The sequence below is a fragment of the Lasioglossum baleicum genome, chromosome 18 (assembly GCF_051020765.1).
Source record: "Lasioglossum baleicum chromosome 18, iyLasBale1, whole genome shotgun sequence".
Lineage (NCBI taxonomy): Eukaryota > Metazoa > Arthropoda > Insecta > Hymenoptera > Halictidae > Lasioglossum > Lasioglossum baleicum.
In genome coordinates, this window is record NC_134946.1 from 7,997,826 (window position 1) to 8,017,008 (window position 19,183).

Below are 19,183 nucleotides of genomic sequence, written 5' to 3' on the forward strand. Positions count from 1 at the left end.
GTGTCCTTCGCTGTGATCACTATGCCACCAAAACGATATTTTTATCGTTTCCGACCGAAACACGGTACTGTAGATAATTTGAGAAAATTTTTAGAATTATTAGAACACGAGTTTCTTATTAAAACAATTAGGAGAATTAGTCGGAAGTATAATCCTTGATATGCAAACGGTCTCATTGCGAAAGATTTACAAACGATTGTTTTTTTTAAATAACAAATATTATGTTGTCCTAGTTCTTCACTAACAATAAGTGAGGAGCCTTGGTTCATTTGAAAAGCTATTTAAAAAAATTGGAAAAAATTAGGAGGATTAGTTGAAAGTATAATCTTTCACATGCAAAAAGTCTCGTTGCGAGAAGTTTGCAAATTTGTTTCTAAAAAATTCCCAAATGTTCCATATCGAAAATTTTATAAAATATACGCAGATTTCCCAATTATTTATGGATTCGCTAGGCAATCGTCTTTTATGAGACGCATCACAGGAAAATAAGCAGAAGAAGAATTGCAATTTCAAATGTCACGGATATTGATCGCGAGCAAGTAATTTGTGCCAGGACGTTTTCCTTCAAATAGAACGAAAGGGTCTCAATTTTCATGTCGTTAGAGACGCTGCCTGGGGTATTTACCTAATGTTGCTCCTTGTTCTCGGAGAGATCTTTGACAATGACGAATGCACGTTTCCAGACTATCAGTCCCCTGTCGCGAAAATCCGATGCAAAGAATGCGGGTGGAGAAACTCCGTCCGATAGACTCTACTGTTCAGGGACACCGGGACACAAATTCTTTTATATCTTTGTTGTCAATCACCCCATTGCAATAAAATTTTATGTGAATACACTCCATAGATGTGCACAGATGTAGAAAAAATTTCACTCCAAACACTCGATGCATCGCTGAGATAAATTTTTTTCAAAATGACAATACATTGAAAATACCTCTGCAAACAGTCTTTCTGTACTACTCGAACAAAAATAATTATATCTTCGTTATTAATGATCCGATTACATTAAAATTGTTTGTGGATAAATTTAACACACAAATGCGTTAACACTAAAATTCTCATTCGAAAATGTTGATGCATTGCGACGGTAGATTTTTTACAAAATGATGAGATTACGGGAACCTTTGCAATTTACTATTTCGCATTATACGCATTAAAATAATTATATATTCGCGATTAATGATGCGATTGCTTCGAAAAATTATACAGACGTACTATACACATGTCTGCAGTTATACAATAAAATTTCATTGAAAAATCTGGAACGGTTGTTCGGCAGTATTTCTGCGAACATTCAAGTGATCGTTGGTAGTGAGACAGCCTAGTGACCATTATCGGGCTCCTCCGGTAAAATCATTAGCGCGGTCGATGATCCGGGAGCAGTCCCGGTGGTTAGAAGTTAGCCGAAAGACATTGCAGAGTTACCGGTTCATGCAGAATTTCCACAACAAGCCGAGTTAACGAGCTGTGAACTCGTGAACACACCTTGGAAGTGTTACGAGGCGGCTTCGGAGGGAACACAGTAGGAAGTGAACCCCCGTGGTAAATTACGCGTGTATAATGATAATGGCGCGAGACAAGGAATCCATCTGCGGTAACACGTCTCTTCTGCGAGTGTCAGCCCGTTAATAGGCGACTCGTGATTACGAATTGAACGCGCGACCGAAGTGCGGCCTGTTTTCGAAATCTTGTCTCGTCGAGGAAGTCAGACGAACCGGTCCGGCTCGCCGCCGCGCCGCGCCGTCCAGAATCGATTTTACCGAACCGAGTCGATATCCAATTCCCCGTCGATCATGTTCACCTCGAAGTCAAAATAACCGGCGAACAGCGCCAACAATTCTCCCAAACAAATTACAAATTTATTTCGGCAAATCGTTCTCTCCAAACTTGACACACCCATAGAATTTTTATGCGAACAAATATTACCCTTACGAACAAATGTTACCATTACGAACCTTTTTAAGAAGTATTCCCACAAAACAAATATTTTAGAATCTGTTTATAATAAATGTTTTTTTTAGGGACAAGTGACTTGAGAACATTTATATAAAAAGGAATCTTTGGGAATTTTTTGTGCCTCAATGGTAAACGTTACGGGGATGTTGTTTGCGGGAAAATGTTTTAAAAACTCTCCAGAATAGACAGATATTTTTTTTACAGCTGTGCGATCACTCAAATTTGTTTAAATAATTTTTGAAGCGAGCGTAGCGCACGAATATTAAGGGCTGTTATTAACGATTGTTTTCATTGTCTTGTTTCAGGTAAGGTGATCAAATGAATTTACGAGACGCGAGATCTCGCAGAGTTTGGTAAGTGTGTCCAGATTAAAATTAAGTTCCTAACGTTGCAATCGGATTTTAGCGAATGATGAGCTGACGTTTTAATTTTGTATAACTCATAATGCCACCGTTGCAGTTGCAGCTGCAGCAGCGATAATAACATCTCATTATGCTGTCCAATTTCATTAATTTGAATTTTCGTCGAACACTTTACCGTGCTCCGGCAAAGTGCTTGCATACTTTGCTTATTACAATTATGTAAAACCCCTTGTACTATTTTCTTACATTACCGAATGCAACGTAATTATGAAAATGTTTTTCAAATATTCGTGACACATTATTTTATATTAAAAGGACTTACTATAAATGATTTACAGATTTATTCTATTTGGTTAGGAAAGAAATTTACTCGAAAGTAGTAATCTCATTGCAAAGTGATGCTTTTTCCAGAAAATAATTCTGAAGATCGCAAGGATTGTATTTTTGCGATTTTCATGGTATTAAAAAAGGAGAAATTAATGGATTATCGAGAGAAATGGAGGAATTCGTTCGGCGTCGACTATTTTCGGTGTGCCGATGTTCGAACGAGAGAGACATTTTTAGCAGTATTTTAAAATTGTCGAATCGATGATGTCGCGAAAGTTTTAATTGTAGTCCGCCGATTGCATTATTTCTATCGGGTCGGGTTTGCTTAAAACGCGTGATTAAAGCGACGTGCTCCGCATACGAATTGCTCGCTGCTAACGAGGGAAATTTCACCTAGCAAAAGTCTCGATTGATTATCGCGCGATCGTCCACTTTTTTCTCTCGGATTTCCAACCTACTATTACTTCACTTCAGATACTATGTATACTTGCGAATTAAAGATTACATACATGAAATCTTTAAAGGAATCTTTTAACTGTAAAAATGTATTTTTAAAGAACATTAACCAGAAAGACATATTTTTGTATTTTAACACTAAACAACGTAATATATATTTGTGGAACATTCAATTGCAAAACGTATTTCTTAGAAACGACTAAGTAGCAAGATATACTTCTAGAGAACTCTAAAAACCACAATATCTATTTTCATAGCACACTGAACAGTAGAATACGTATATTTTGGACAAATACTAAACATCAAAATATAATTCTAGAGAATACTACACAGTAAAATATATTTCTGGGCAACACGAGACAGCAAAATATGTATTTTTTTAAAGAACATTAGAGTAGATTATACATATTATCGATATCAGAGTGTGTAATCCTAAAGCAGAAATTAAACAGCAGAGTTATAGTGTTAGACGCATCAAATCTATAGTTTCGAACAATACACAAATTTTTTGAAAGCATAAAGAACAGCAAAATATATATCAGAATCCAACGTAGCAATTACAAAAATCGAGAGAAACGAGCGGAAATGTTTATGAAATAATATGTGGCATCGCAGGTAGGATTTCCAGGGAAACATAAACGATTGTGGGCGTAATAATTCGCAATCTCCTCGAGCATATAAAGAGGTTACTAGTCGAGATGCTTGTCAAGCAGTGCAGAAAATATTCCCGCGATAGAATTCGACGTCAGTTCAAGCGGAATTTCCAGCGGCTCGTGATGTCAGGAATTTTCGCCTAGGCTAGCTGAGGTGCGCGATGTAACCAAGAAAATATTTACGCCAACCTCACAAATATTTGCAATAAATATCCACTCTCAGATCAAAAAATACCCATCGTCAGATCAAGTAAAAAATTCGACAACTAATGTTTCGTAAATGAATTCGAATTTTGAAAACTGATTACTTAAATTACCCCTTTTAGATGCAGTGTTTCATTATAAATTTGTAGGTGAACTTTGCATATTAGACTGCACTCAGATCTGCACCGAAAAACATCAACGTATTAGTTTCAGTTCAATAAAATAATTAAAACAAGAAAGAAATTTTTATGCAACCTCTGTGTCTTGGAATCAACGTAGACATTTTTTATTTTACATAAAGATCCGCAGTATAATAATTAAATTAGAAGCATTTACAAAAAAGATTTTCCAAAAATTATAATTTACAATGTTACAAAATTAAGAAAGGCATCTTTGAAAACTTTTTTATTTGGGCACTTAAAGAAAATTGAAAATATACGTTTTGTAGATCTATGTTAGTTATACACATGCTGAAAATTTCATTGAAATCGATTCACATACACGCGAGCTACAAGCGGTTAAAAATTGTGAAAAAATCGTAGTTTTACACGACTTTTGATAAGTTTCGACTTTCAATGCGTGTCGTTTTTTCCTGCGTCAACCGATTTCGATGAAATTTTCAGTATGTGTTTAACTAACACAGATCTACAAAACATGTATTTAGAATTTTTATTATGGTCCCAAATAAAAAAGTTTTAAAAAATGCCTTTTTTATTTTTACATGTAACCTTGTAAATGATAATTTCTGGAAAATCTTTTTTTCATATTATTTCGTAAACCAATGCTTCTAATTGATTATAAAAAATCTGGTCGTTTGGTACTATTATTAAACAGTTAATACTTTGTACATCCACTGTAGGTATTGTATGAGGTATTGCACCAATTTCAATCCAAAAATTTCAAAAACCATAGGGAATGGAAATATTCTAGATCGGAAGAGATGTTTAATTTTCCAGATAAATAGCTTCGACTGCATAGGGTTAATATCAATATGACTTCAACTTTTTCAGGTGTGTTAAAATATATTCCACTATGCATAAAAAGCTAAGCAAAAGGTGGGATAGTATTTAACCCACCTAACCCCAAAGAAATAAAATATATTCCACTATGCATAAAAAGCTAAGCAAAAGGTGGGATAGTATTTAACCCACCTAACCCCAAAGAAATAAAATATATCCCACGATGCATAAAAAACTAAGCAAAACGTGGAATAATTTTTAACCCACCTAACCCCCCAAAGAAATAAAATATATCCCACGATGCATAGAAAGCTAAACAAAAGATAGAATAATTTTTAACCCACGTAACCCCCCAAAGAGTTAAAATATATCCCACTATGCATAAAAAGCTAAGGAAAAGGTGGAATAATTTTTAACCCACCTAAACTCCCCCCAAAGAGTTAAAATATATCCCACGATGCATAGAAAGCTAAACAAAATGTGGAATAATTTTTAACCCGCCTAACCCCAAAGAGTTAAAATATATCCCACTATGCATAAAAAGCTAAGCAAAAGGTGGAATAATTTTTAACCCACCTAAACCCCCCCCCAAAGAGTTAAAATATATCCCACGATGCATAGAAAGCTAAACAAAATGTGGAATAATTTTTAACCCGCCTAACCCCAAAGAGTTAAAATATATCCCACTATGCATAAAAAGCTAAGCAAAAGGTGGGACAGTTTTTAACCCACCTAACTCCAAGGACTTAATAAATTCGATAGAAGGAAAATGGCAGTTGCAACGCCATCTGTGCCCCATTGGCAATCTGGGTGACCTTGGAACGGTGATCCAAATGAGAGCCACTGGTCTCCGACAGATAAGTCCGCCCCGCTGATCACGGCATCACGCCACGGAGCCATCTAGATACTTTAAAGCTACCCCTGTCGGCGAAAGAGTGGCTGGTAGGGGTTGCCACAGGATCCACGGGCCTCGAGGAAGGATGGGGGGTGGCAGCTCGACGGCAGTAACATTCTCTTTGGTATGGGAGAACGGTAGGGACGAACCAGCCGCGCGCCACAATTCCATAACGACCTCTCCACCCCTTTACATAGATAATGCCGCCACCCTTCCCGCCCCGTCCCTCGTGGCTCCCCGGAGCCGTTGCTCGCCAGCCACCCCCGCAAAGAATTTCCATATGAACCGTCCCGCCGGCGTTCGTTGCTTTTCCCAGTTGCAACTAGGCAGCACGTGGCATTTGCCTCCAAACCAGTTGTCGAACGCACCTCTCGAAAATTCGAGCCGGAGAACACCATCTCGGTGGAAATCAAGTGTCGCGTCGTATTATACACGGGAAATTAGGGGGGGGTTTAAGTGATCAGATTGATGTGTATCAATTTGTTTGGAAGACGCAGACCATCAATTTTGTTAAATGGATTAGTCGAAACCGATTTTTCTTTTTCGTTTATGTCAACTATTTCGGTGAACGTGAGCCATTGCATAATCAAGTTCAGGGAATATTTGGGGGGGGGGGGTTTACAAAAAATTTGTTTACAAAATACAAGCTTTCAAATTGTTGAATGTTTCCTTGTGCTCATAATCATTTTTATGTTCGACACTATTTTATCCGATTGAATTGAATTTTCTTGTAATCTGGAGGACTTACGGTTTATTCAACTCAGTATCTAGCTTTTTTCCATAAACAAAGTCTAACATAGACAAATTCGAAATCCACAAAGAAAGATCCCTGACATGAAACTTAGACTGATTAACAGAAGTGCTACCAAATTTGGTACGTGATTAGTTTATCATTTTCGACATTGAGACATTAATTTTTCAACGTGAAAAATCACTTGCGATAAACTAAACCTTTTAGATTACAAGGAGAAAAGAATCAACTGGATCCTGAAAGCAGTTTCCAAGATAAAAAATTCGTAAGTGTCCAAAAATTCATAGCCTCTTTACGAAGACAAGTAAATAATAAAAAATTCAAATCCGACACAAGATGATGACTCCTAATTTTCCATAAAGTATGTCGCAGCATTTTCGACAAGATGTCCAATATCGACTTGGAATATCTCGATATTGGAAGCTGGATTGAAAGACCTTCATGTAAGATATTTTTCGAAATAATTTTTCGAGAATTACGGTCCTTGGGAGTGGCTTTGGGACGGAATGACAGTCTTGTTGGTTCGTGTAGGTTCCAATGGGACGCAGAATGGACAAAGCTGGTTAAATCGTCAGTCAGAGCCGATAAAACACTGCGAGAGCGGGATCGGCTTCTAATCTCTCGCCCAGCGGGAGCGAGTTACTGATAATTGTAGCAGGGAACTCGCGAAACGGACGATAAATCACGGCCGCTGTAAAATATAGGAAACGATCACTGGTATCGAAGGCCTGTAGCCCCCAGCGATAAGGCGAGCAACAAATCAGCCGGGATGCACCTGCCGATCGCGAGCGAATCGCGTTTTACTCGGACACAGCCTGGCTTCGAACAGTAAACTCTTTCGAAAAAAAATTCTCTGTACTTCGTCCACTGCGCCTAGCAAAACACCACGTAACATATTCTAGCAGTTCTCCGTCTCAGAAATTATTTAATGGACAAATAATTTTTACACCGGATAGAAATAATAAGAGTTCTCACTTTCATAATTTGTCTTGAGAAAAAAGGTTTATACTCAACTAAAAAATTATTTTTCATACATTACAAGATCAAGCTTGAGATGTAAAAAATTGCTTATCGTAGACTGAACCTTGCTGATTCAGATGGAAAAAAGTTCAAGTTGATGCAACGAATAGTTTTCGAAATAAAAAATCATTAGTATACAAGCAACAGTACTTTTAGAGTTTATAAATGAAGTCTAGCAAAGTATCAAACAATCTCTAATTTAGTATGCACTTGTTGTAATTGTTTTGCTGTAAAGTATTTTTTAATCTTCGAAAAATCAGTTCTGTAACGTCACAAATTGTGAACGAATTCAAGTTCGTAAGCAGAAATTTTTATTACAGTCAGAGTCGCCCAATGAGGAGTAGTAGCACGAATTTAGTGGAAAAACTCTCTCTCTCTCTGCCAGTACCGGATTGACCTTTCCTCGATCGATGGCAAGGATCTGCCGAAAATGAATGATCGTATGTAATAATACACAGAAAATAAGGATTAGTTTAAGTGATCAATACGCCGTATTCAAATTCGTCTCCAAAGTAGACTCTCACAAATCTCTTAATCTTAATTTACCAAATTTATTCTCGTCTACTAAAGTGAAAGATTTTATTCTGGAAACGAATTAGAATTTGGCGAAGTGGTGACTTAAACTGGCCTTAATTTTCTCTGTACCATGACATAGAATTGCTAATTTTGGCAAGATGTCTGCCATTGGCTGAAACAAGTTTCATTTTGCCCCTGCAGCAAAAATTATTTCCACACGTGGATATGCCTCCTCCCCGACGATTTTTCCAATTGCACATCTACGTCGGAGGTAAATTCGGAGGTAACATTGAATAAATATTGTTTAAATTGCGTGAAAATTCGGAGGTAACATTGAATAAATATTGTTCAAGTTGTGTAAAAATTCGGAGCTATCATTGAGTAAATATTGTTTAAGTTGTGTAAAAATTCGGAGGTGACATTGAATAAATATTGTTCAAGTTGTTTAAAAATTCGGAGGTAACATTGAATAAATATTGCTTAATAATTCGGAGGTAAGATTGAGTAGATATTGTTTAAGTTGTGTAAAAATTTGGAGGTAACATTGAATAAATATTGTTCAAGTTGTGTAAAAATTCGGAGGTTACATTGAATAAATATTGCTTAAATTGCGTAATAATTCGGAGCTAACATTGAGTAGATATTGTTTAAGTTGTGTAAAAATTCGGAGGTTACATTGAGTAGATATTGTTTAAGTTGTGTATAAAAATTCGAAGCTAACATTGAGTAAATATTGTTCAAGTTGTGTAAAAATTCGGAGGTTACACTGAATAAATTGCTTAAATTGCGTAAAAATTCGGAGCTAACATCGAGTAAATATTGTTTAAGTTGTGTATAAAAATTCGGAGGTTACACTGAATAAATTGCTTAAATTGCGTAAAAATTCGGAGCTAACATCGAGTAAATATTGTTTAAGTTGTGTATAAAAATTCGGAGGTGACATTGAATAAATATTGTTCAAGTTGTGTAAAAATTCGTAGGTAACATTGAATAAATATCGTTCGGCTCTAGATGCAGTTTGCGCATCTTCGTAGGATGCGTTATTGCGGAGCATTATGCGCTCGAGAGGCCGCAGAGCTCGGTTAATCAACGCGATTACACAAGGCAGAACTTATACAGGGTAGAACGATATTCCGTTCGTTTCTGGATGCCGTTTACTGCATCCTTCCACGACGCATGAATTCGCAAACAGCCGGTGGAAGCGCAGCTGCTGCCGTTGCAGCTATAACTGCAAGCGAACGTTGTTGCATCATACGCGCTATTTGTTCAAACGTCGGCGTTCATTCGGTACACAAACATACTTAACTGCTCGGCATTATCTGAAGTAAATGTGCTGTATAATCAAGCAACCGAATTGTCTTGCTATTTGCCACTTCATGGAATCGAATCATACCGTATGCAATAGACTGCACCAAAGGACGCAGGTTTGTGGCACTCCTATTATCAATCGTTTCGCGAGACGGTTGAGAAACATCGGAACTATATGCTATCATGCTCTCGCTGTACTTCCTCTTGTCAGAGAAGTACTCGTTCCTGTTCATAAAGGGAAGATCTTTACTCAATGTTATTTTGTCCATGTAATATTATGCGGATAATATTATATTTACACATGCACCGAGATTTTCACTGACAAAACACAACATATTTATTAATTAAAGTCTGAGAATAAGATAAAAATTTAATCGAACAATCTATCTCCTCAGATTTAGCCAACTTAGCGTCAAAAAGAATTTGGACAACCCCTTTAAGCGGGCTTTTTAAATGTAAATTCTCTATAGATGCAAACGCATCGGGTGGATCTCTTCGCATCTTTCGATCGTGGTCCTACTTTTTCGAGCTTCAATGCTTCACAGGCCGAGCCGAACGTAGAGAAGGACAGCGCGTGTAAAGCGAGACCACGCGCGGGCCTTTGAACTGTGCCGGCGACTGCGACTCTCCGCGTCTCTTTCTTTTCTATACGCTGCCCTTCCTTGCGCCCGAAACTTTCATCGTCAATTAAACCACTAAATTCTGTTCAAATTATATCGTGTTTGGTATCATTTTAATCAGAAAAATGCCAGAAATAAGGTAGTGAAAGTCCCATAACAGAATCATGGAAAATGAAGAAGTTTGACTGTTGGTGTAACGTTATGATGACTAACGGACGTTTGAACTGTGCCGACGACTGCGACTCTCCGCGTCGCGTCGGTAGTGGTTCACACCGATATACCGAGCCGAGATCAGTGTATTAAGCTGGAGGGGATAATTTTTTCGCATCTATCGTGAAAAGATTTTCGCGTCTATAGAGAATTTACTGTACTTTCTTGACAGAATGTACGATCCTCAGGGTAAAAATTCACCCATTTACTATTTTCTCATACTGTGAATTCATTGATCCCTTTATGTCTATGCTACGAGATGTATTTCTTTAAAATGTGACGTTACCAATTGAACATAATTTGTTGATTTCACGTGTAGAGCAAACATCGGTAAATAATTATCCTAGTCTCTTTTATGCAACTATTCTTGAGGAGCGTATGAGGGTTAAGAATACACTCAATCACGAATTTTCAATGCTGTCAACATACTTTCCGCAATCTGTAAAAAAGATATTTAATTTTTTCTGTCATTATTATAAACTTTATGTCATCTTTGGTGCTACACATACTGGTTTGCACGACATTTAAAATAGAAAATATGCATTTTTGAGACGTGTCAACATACTTTCCGCGGCGACTGTACCGTATCTGTAGGTTTACGAACGGTGCATTGATGCACAATGCACCAAGTGCATCGGCAAAATGCACTGCATCCAGAATAATTTCTCAGGGAACGTTCGATCTCGCGACACAGTATCGACGCGAAACACTGTGCAGCGAAGATTGCGAAGATAAATGCACGGAAATTGATCTGCAGTGGAGATGCAAGCCATCAGGGTGCAACTGCAGTTGTTGCACCGAAGAAATTACGGCGACGTCGCCGCCGACGCGATGAGCGGCTATAAAATAATACACGCTTTGTTACGAAACGTTAATTAAAACGCGGGGATATTAATTAAAGTCCGCGTTTTGCGCGTACACGTTACTACCCAGGTGTCCCTGGGAGACTGCAACTTCCGCTGAGAAATTCCGGATTTGTCGACCGCGGGGCTACTAATTGAAATGTAAACAACGACGTTTGTTTGTTTATTGCTGAGCATTGTCTTCCTTGGACGCCGTTGTCTTTTGCGGGGAAAATTGGTGACGACTGTTCCGAAAATATCCACTAATTTATTGAATATTAGCACGGATCATTTTGGAGTTTTCCGAAATGCAAGTTGGTAGTAATTGTTGACGCTTGTTTCGAGAAAATCCATGGATTTTTTAAATATTAGCTCGATTCACTTTGGCCTTTTTTAAAGTATAAATGAGTTTTATAAGTTCTTAATGTGATACTTTTATCAATATCACTTTATGCCGTGAGAAACATTTGCATATTTTTATGACGGAAGCTTAAAAATAGCTGAAAATCGAAGGAGCCCCTTTCTCTTTAGAATTAAATCTGTTAAAAACGAAAGAAGATAGAGAATAACAGTTTTCACATTTAGATTTGTCGTATAATAACCTGTGGTAGAATTTATTTTTAACGATCAGGATTCTATAGTTTCGACGAGACCGTTAGACTTTCGACCAAATAAGTGTGCGAATGAAAACATTTCGCGCGAGATTATTCCTAAATATTTATTCAACGGAACCGGCTATGTTATGAAATTTTCAATCGCGCGATATGAAATATAATCCTCTTGAATAATTATCGTTCCGATAATATAATGTATGCCGGGCAGGGAAGATATATAAACCCGCTTTTGAATTATTGTACGGAACTCTTTGTGCAGTAAATATTTGTTGAATGTTATTCATAATACGTGCCGCGGAAGGAAATCTTCTTTCAATTATGATAATCAATATTTCATTAATTAATAACTCACGCTGGAAATAGGCGTAAAACACTTCTCCATGAAACGGTACGGAATACATTACTTTCCCTCATTGATGTCGGCAATTGCACATTCGAAATTTGTTTAATAAATAAAGCCATATTAAGTAACTTTTATTTGTCTTTATGGAAAGTATATGTAAAGGGGTTGTTTTTACGAATTTGTATTTCGGAAACCAGTTGTTCGATCGAGCTAATTCTTGTTTTTAATTACTATTTATAACAAACCATTTGTTTCCTTGATAAAATAATATATAATTTTGTGGCAATATTCTAGGAAATTAATTTGTTATTAAGAAACCGGCTAGTACGACAGTACTAGTTTTTAACTATGAGAAAAGAGAATCAATTTACAATCAAAATATGTAATTTGTAAGAATGATGTAAGTGTGCATGTCCTATGACTGAGTGTGAGTTTAATGTTTAAGTGTTATATATGTTTTTATCGATTTACGTGTCATATATGTTTTTATTTGATTTGCATGTTGCGTTAATGTTTTGTTAACAAATGTATGTTTTACGTTGTGATTTTGTTAAAATAAAATAGACAGTCCCTTGCGAGCGATTGACGAAGCATCACGTGCGTCGAAATACATTTACGAATTCCGTGTCGAGCCTCCTTATAAATTTTCAAGATAAAAATTCATAACTACAAAACCAAATAGAAGTGTTGCCTAATCGAAAGACTCAAAACCACAAGGTTTCCACCGCGTATAGATGGGACTCTCCAGCATCCACTGCAGAAAACAACGAACTCGCATTGTCTAGATCAAATTTAGCAAAACAATAGAATCGTTCCGCTGAAAAAAAAGAAGCGTACGATACTAAATCTCAAACAGTAGAATGATCGCCTAAAATAAAGAACGGTTTCTCCTCGAATTTTTCTAAAATTCTCCGGTCCCAGTCCATTGTGCAGCGGGGCGCAAAGCGCATCAAAGGAAACAAACAGGCAGAAAAGACGTTAAAGAGTGTAAAACGAAAAGTAACTTGCCGAGAGCGAGAGAGGAGAGGTTGCTAGGGGGTGCGGAAGGGGGTAGGACAAAGAGCAGAATAGGGTAGCGATGGCGTGGATAAGTTGGCGGATACCGTGGCGAAAGACAAAAGGGGTGGAAAATGTATTCATCGCGCGGGGGCGTTATGGGGGCAGTTATCACCAGGTGATAACTCTTATTGCTGCAATAAAGTCGCACCGGCAGCCTCGAGGGGCTGCAACAGCTCCCCGAAGGCTGTTCTTGTTACCGCTCTCGCGCACACAGTGGCATCGCGCAAGGGAGGATGTGCAACTGTGCGATGCACCGTCCGACCGCCGCCGCCGGTGCAACGCCTGCAACACAAAACCACGTGCACACGCCGTTGTCGGCCGCACACTCGGACGCGTGCTTAGATTGTTACCTCGTAAATATCCCATTCCGTTTCACCTGAGGCTTCCCGACGATCCGCACTAACGTCCACCGCGTTAATTACGTGGGCAGATTACGAGACGGTGCACTCGGCCACTCAAAACTGCATCCGGAACTCCGTGCACCGGCTACCACGTTCTATTTCCGGAGACGCTCTCGGAACATTGTGCTGCTGAGGCGCCGGTCCCGTGCAATTTCTGCTGCTCAATTCGAATTTCGAAACCGGCTTTTCCTTTGTTTTCTTTCCGTTTTTTACGTAAATAAATATTACGTTTTTCATCATAAAGGATATTGAAAAATTATCAGTGATTTTATAAGAAATATGTAAAGGATCAATAACAACACGATGTACTTAATGGCCAGAAAACAATATTAATTTATTAAAATAATTTCTTTTGCTATTAGCAACATTGTTTTCTTGCTTACAGATATAATTGTACCTGACTTTAACGTAATTATTAATTATACACTTGATCAGGTGTATCCTATGATCGTATAATACATGCTGATCATTACAATGGTTTAGTCAAGTAAGAAATGAATGTTGAGTGTCTATTTTTCTTATAATTTCATTGCAAATATGCGCAAATATGCAGACGCTACACTAGTATTTAGAGTCGCTTATAGAGCGCACCACATGTGGTCCGTAATGATACCCCTTCCGTCTTTTCTTGCACCCCCGCAGGCTAATGCTCAGTCCTGTAGGTCCATGGGTTGCACAAGGTGTTCGTGGCGCCACGGTGCGGTGGGCCCTAGAACTATTCGCGGCGCGAATTATGAACTACTTGAAAAAGAATCTAATAGTATTGTTCTGTTATTCTCAGTGTACTTGAAATATCTCGTTAAAAACAAGTTGTCACTTAGCTCCTGCTCCTTGCAAGCAAGTCAGACAATTATGCAAAATAATAATGGTTCTACCTGAATGACAACGGACTAGTGTGAAACTCTGAATACGTTCAATAGATCGAAAATGATGTAACAGTATTTGTAAATTCTTCTAATGTTTTAAATTACAGCTATTCATTTTTGTAATAAATGCATAAAATTTGCAGTCTATTGTATGATGGTATATCTGTTGACAATCGAGGTACCAGACTTCGAGAAAGCTGCATCCCACGGCAGTGGAGGATAAATTTTTCACAATGCAACGTTAGAACTTTCTGAGAAAGGACGTTTCCCGGTCGCGCTCATTAAAAATCAAGAAAAGAAAAAAACGCCAGAAAGAGCGTGTTGTAGGGGAAGAAAAGCTATCGCGTGCGGAAAGAGGAGAGTCCCATGCCGCCGCAGGATCAACACGAAGAGAGAAGTAAGCCAAGGAAGAGGAGAGGAGCCTCGGCAAAGTCCCTCAGGACGCAGTCTGCCCTCTGATTACTGCATTCAACACAATCTCCGCCATTGTCTCCGGCACAGCGAGTGCTGGAGACCATATTAATATTACGTACCGGGCCAGAAGATGTCCATTTCATGCTAAATAATCCAAGACTGCTATTCCTTCCGCAGGATACGTGCTGCGGAAGGACTCGAGGCCTCGGAGGACTCGTAATTCTCGTTCAGTCCAATTTAAATAGCTCGAAAAATATCTTTCGAAGAAAACGAAAGACGACGAAAGCGTTGAGAATGTATGGCTGGGGTAAAGAGTGTGCCGCGGAGCTTTCTGATTTTACAATGATTATTCTTTGTCTAGCCTGCGACGCGACGGTGCTAGAGATATTCAGCGAAATGGGTTTTCTCGAACACCTTTGGGGGCTGTTCTCACCCCCCGTCAATGTGGACGATTGCCGATAAAGGAAATACGTGTCAAATATGTTTCACCGTTCCGCTTGCTGCAAAATTTCATGAGAATCGGCGATTGTCACTTGCGGACGGTCCCTCGAGGAGCGAGCGGGACCTTCTGCACTCGCTGACAGAAATGGGGCGGTTCTGCATCTTTGAAAATTATTTATACAGGTTTACATGTTTGTAATGTTATTTATTTGTATATACAGGTATATGACACTGTATAGTATGCGGAAGATTAGGGCGGGTTTACGTCATCAATTTGCTGATTTCAAATTTATTTACGAAATCACAGACTTTCAATTTTTTTCATTTTTCCTCGTCATGACAACAATAACGTTTATGAATTTTTATTTTGGAAATTATTCATCGTGCCGAGTTGATTATCACTATCATTTATTGTGATTATGACTATCATATATATGCTATCTTTACCGCGTTGAAAAGTTACAGTATTTCTTACCAGTGGCTACGTTTATACAGGTGAGAATTTCTTATAAAGTGATCTAATAGCAATGAAATTTTCGGTCATGAGTAGACTGCGGATGTTTCTGCATTTCCAATTTTTGTCGATAAATTTTAGGAAAGTGGAATGAAATGAAATCATATTTTTAATGGGAACAGCTGTTGTAGATGAAAAACAAATGGAATTTGTTCAAAATTCTACCGAATTTTATATTCTAGCCTATTTTCAACATTTTTATAAGCGATAAATGCATAAAGATCCGCGGTCTGGTCATGAGGAAAGCTCCCTTTTATTTTTCAAACTAAGATTCATTCAAAATAATTAATTGACGGTCATTGTTCTGGATTTTTACGGCGGCAGCGCCATCTGCCGTTCGGGCAAGCGCAGAGAATAGGTCGCGTCGGAACATAGACAACATGTAGCAATAAACAGCTAACCTCAAATTCTCTACACTATGCGTCAGTGATTATTTATTTACCCCGATAAATAATTGTTCCTATCAGTAATACTAACAGGCTCTCAGTAAGTAGACTACTCGTGAAAATTCCCTATAAATTTAGTTCGCGAAGGAAGTGTTTCCATAACGATTATTACAGCAGAAATGCTATCGCACTCAGAAACTCGTTAAAACCGAAAAGAATGAGAACAGAGGGTTTACACGATAAATCTCGTGCGCCGATAATAATTGATGCATTATTAAAATCCTTGGACCGACCCAATTAATCGATTCCTGTTTTTTGTCCCTGGTCTCCGAGCTCGCTAAATCACGTCCGCGTATCATGACGGTGATTTACGTCATTCATTATGTCCGTTCTAACATAACGCTTCAGGCAATATATCTTAGCAGTGACCCAGCCACGATTGATAGCCGGGCAGATCTTGATAGCGACAAGCGAGATCTCCGCGATCTATCGATATCTCCCCGTGCGTAATTAAATCCTTTCTCTGATAAAACCGTCTGAATACTAATTATCAAGCTGAATGTCATTTACTTAGGACAGGCAAGCCGATTATCTTCCTCTGCGAGTGATATTACCTACCTTGCCATGCTGTGGCGTGCAACAGCTACTAAACAAACGGTAATTGAATGGATCGCTGATTACGGGGTTAAGGATTCAGTGTGTGATCGATAAGGTGCTCGTTACGCCGCTCTAAGCTGTGGATTAATTAATAGCATGTGGATTTTTATGCAAAACGAAAACTGTGCAAGCTCTCGAGAAATTCTTCTGTTTCCGGAAAACTGCATCACAGACGTATTTGTGTTTCTGCTGCCATGCTGTGGAATTGGCTGGAACAAAATTGGCGAGTCACTGGGTATAGTTGATGCATCAGACGCACAAAAAAAAAATCAAGAGAGTATATTTTGTTATGTAAAAAATTTCATTTTGTTGCTGAAAGGATTCTATGGTAGTGAGACTGCGGTATCTTTGAAAAGGCTTTTTGTTACAACCACTTTCCTGAAGAAACGAAATCGTCCGTGAGTAAAGTGGGTTTATGTTGTTAATAGAACATAGTATTTTTTCGTTTTCGTACAACACTGTGTCGAACTCTGTTATGCATACAGTTTGTGCATCTAGCACATACTATTGTTTGCTTTGACGACTTTTTCGGGAATTTTTTGAGAAGGAAACTTGGATAATTTGTTTAACACTCTTGTGTACGATATTTTTATTTGAAACTTTTTTACCACGCTTATATAGTTTGCCGAGTTGTCGTTGTTGTTGTATGCGTCAAATCTTGTAATCAAATTTTAAACCACTATTTTCTCCTTAAAAAGTTTTTTATATATTTTTTTACAGCATAACTTCAATATTGGGCTACATGTTCAAAACTGTCGAACACGTTTTCAGTAACAGTGTTCATTGCAATTTTTCAATCGGTGACAATTGAATGTGTTTCAGAAAAAGAGAACGCGGATAAATTAAATTGTTACGAATACAGTTATTTTATTATAGAAATGGAATTCTCTTTTTTTATGTCGTATGATATTGTCAGTTATGTTAACTAGCTGTCAGAATGAGTCTCGCCGAGATTTCTGATTGTTCACCGGCGCGAAAGTAGGTTGAACAGAAAAGCTGCGATAAAAGTGATAAATATGCTAGTAGAAACGGAACCATAGAGTCGTAACAGAGATAACTAGACACCCCGGACTCGCGCTGTAAAGAAGTTAAGAGAATTTTTATTAGCGTATGTAGAAACGAATGATTTTTCCCCTCCACCAGAGCCCGACCTAGTAGAATTTGAGAGTGTCCTCCTTTACTGTTCCTCTTTTACGAGAGCAACCTCTATTTAATAAAATACAGCTGCGTAGCCTATTCTATATTCGTTTAACGTATTCAAAATGGTTCCGAAATTTTACAACCCTCGTAAAACGCGTTACATAAATTTGCCGATTGATTTATTCCGCTGATAACTGGCGACGTTAACTGCGGCTTCTAAAATGTTCCTACTGCAATCACCCGGACGACTCCCTCGAAATTTAAATAAAAATCTGATTTGTTATTCCGTAACTGGGTAAAAAATTCATCAGAAGCTCGGACAAATTTTTTCGTGCTGCTTGCGAAATCTGCGCACATCTCCGCCATTTTACAACATTTCTGCGTTTAAATAAATTCACGTGGAAAGCTAGAAGGTGCATTTTTATACGGTAAAAGAAATAGAATTTTTATGTCGGCCTTTTATTTCTGAAGAAAATTCGTAAGCGCTCCCAATCTTGTCATTAGACAGTTTAATCTCGAAATTGGTGAGTCAGTACGGCATTTTGCGATGTTTCTGTATTTAAAACATTGATACGGAAAAATGGAGGTCGCGTTTGTGTACGGTTAAAAATTGGAATTTTTATGTCTGCTTTTTATTTTCGAAAAAAATTCGTGAACGCTCCAAATCTTGTTATCAGACAGTCTCATTTCTACATTTAGAAAGTGCGACAGAAAAGTCTATTCACGAGTTTCTAAACAGCGGAAATGCACATTTTCTTCCGATGTCGTACGGAAACACAGAGGAACGTAGTTTCCTATCGTTTTGTCCGTGACCGTGTTCTTTCCGGCTCCTTATCCGATTTGTTTACACTTTCCGGAGGAAAAAATCGTTCGATCTGGACTCGCGTGCAGCACCGTTATCCTGGTGCTTGCAGCCTCGTCCTGTCCCCGGCTGTTGTCGCAACACGTATCTCGACTTATTCCCCGGGCCGAGTCCACAGCTGACTGTTCTCACATTCTCGAACGACGCGACGGATAAGCAAGCAGAGAATTCGCCCCCGAGAACCGTTCCAGCCGGTTCTTGTTGGCTTTGCTTTCGCTCCGATAGTCGTAGGAGACCCCGGGAACGTGCTGGGTTTAATTAACTTTTTGGGGGAGATGCCGCTTTAATTAATCGTTTGCTTTATTCTCGTTTTTTCCCGGGCCCCCCGCGACCGCCCGCGCTCGCGCGGCTATGACTTCCTGGGAAATTGATTGCGGAGAAGTGGATTGCGGGGAAACATCGACAGT

At 38.4% G+C, this 19,183-nt stretch overlaps 1 protein-coding gene across 4 annotated transcripts in view; it reads left to right on the forward strand.

The window, feature by feature from the left end:
* Positions 1-19,183, forward strand: part of Mib1 (E3 ubiquitin-protein ligase mind bomb 1) — a 640,458-nt gene that overhangs the window by 304,433 nt on the left and 316,842 nt on the right. The window lies entirely within an intron of this gene.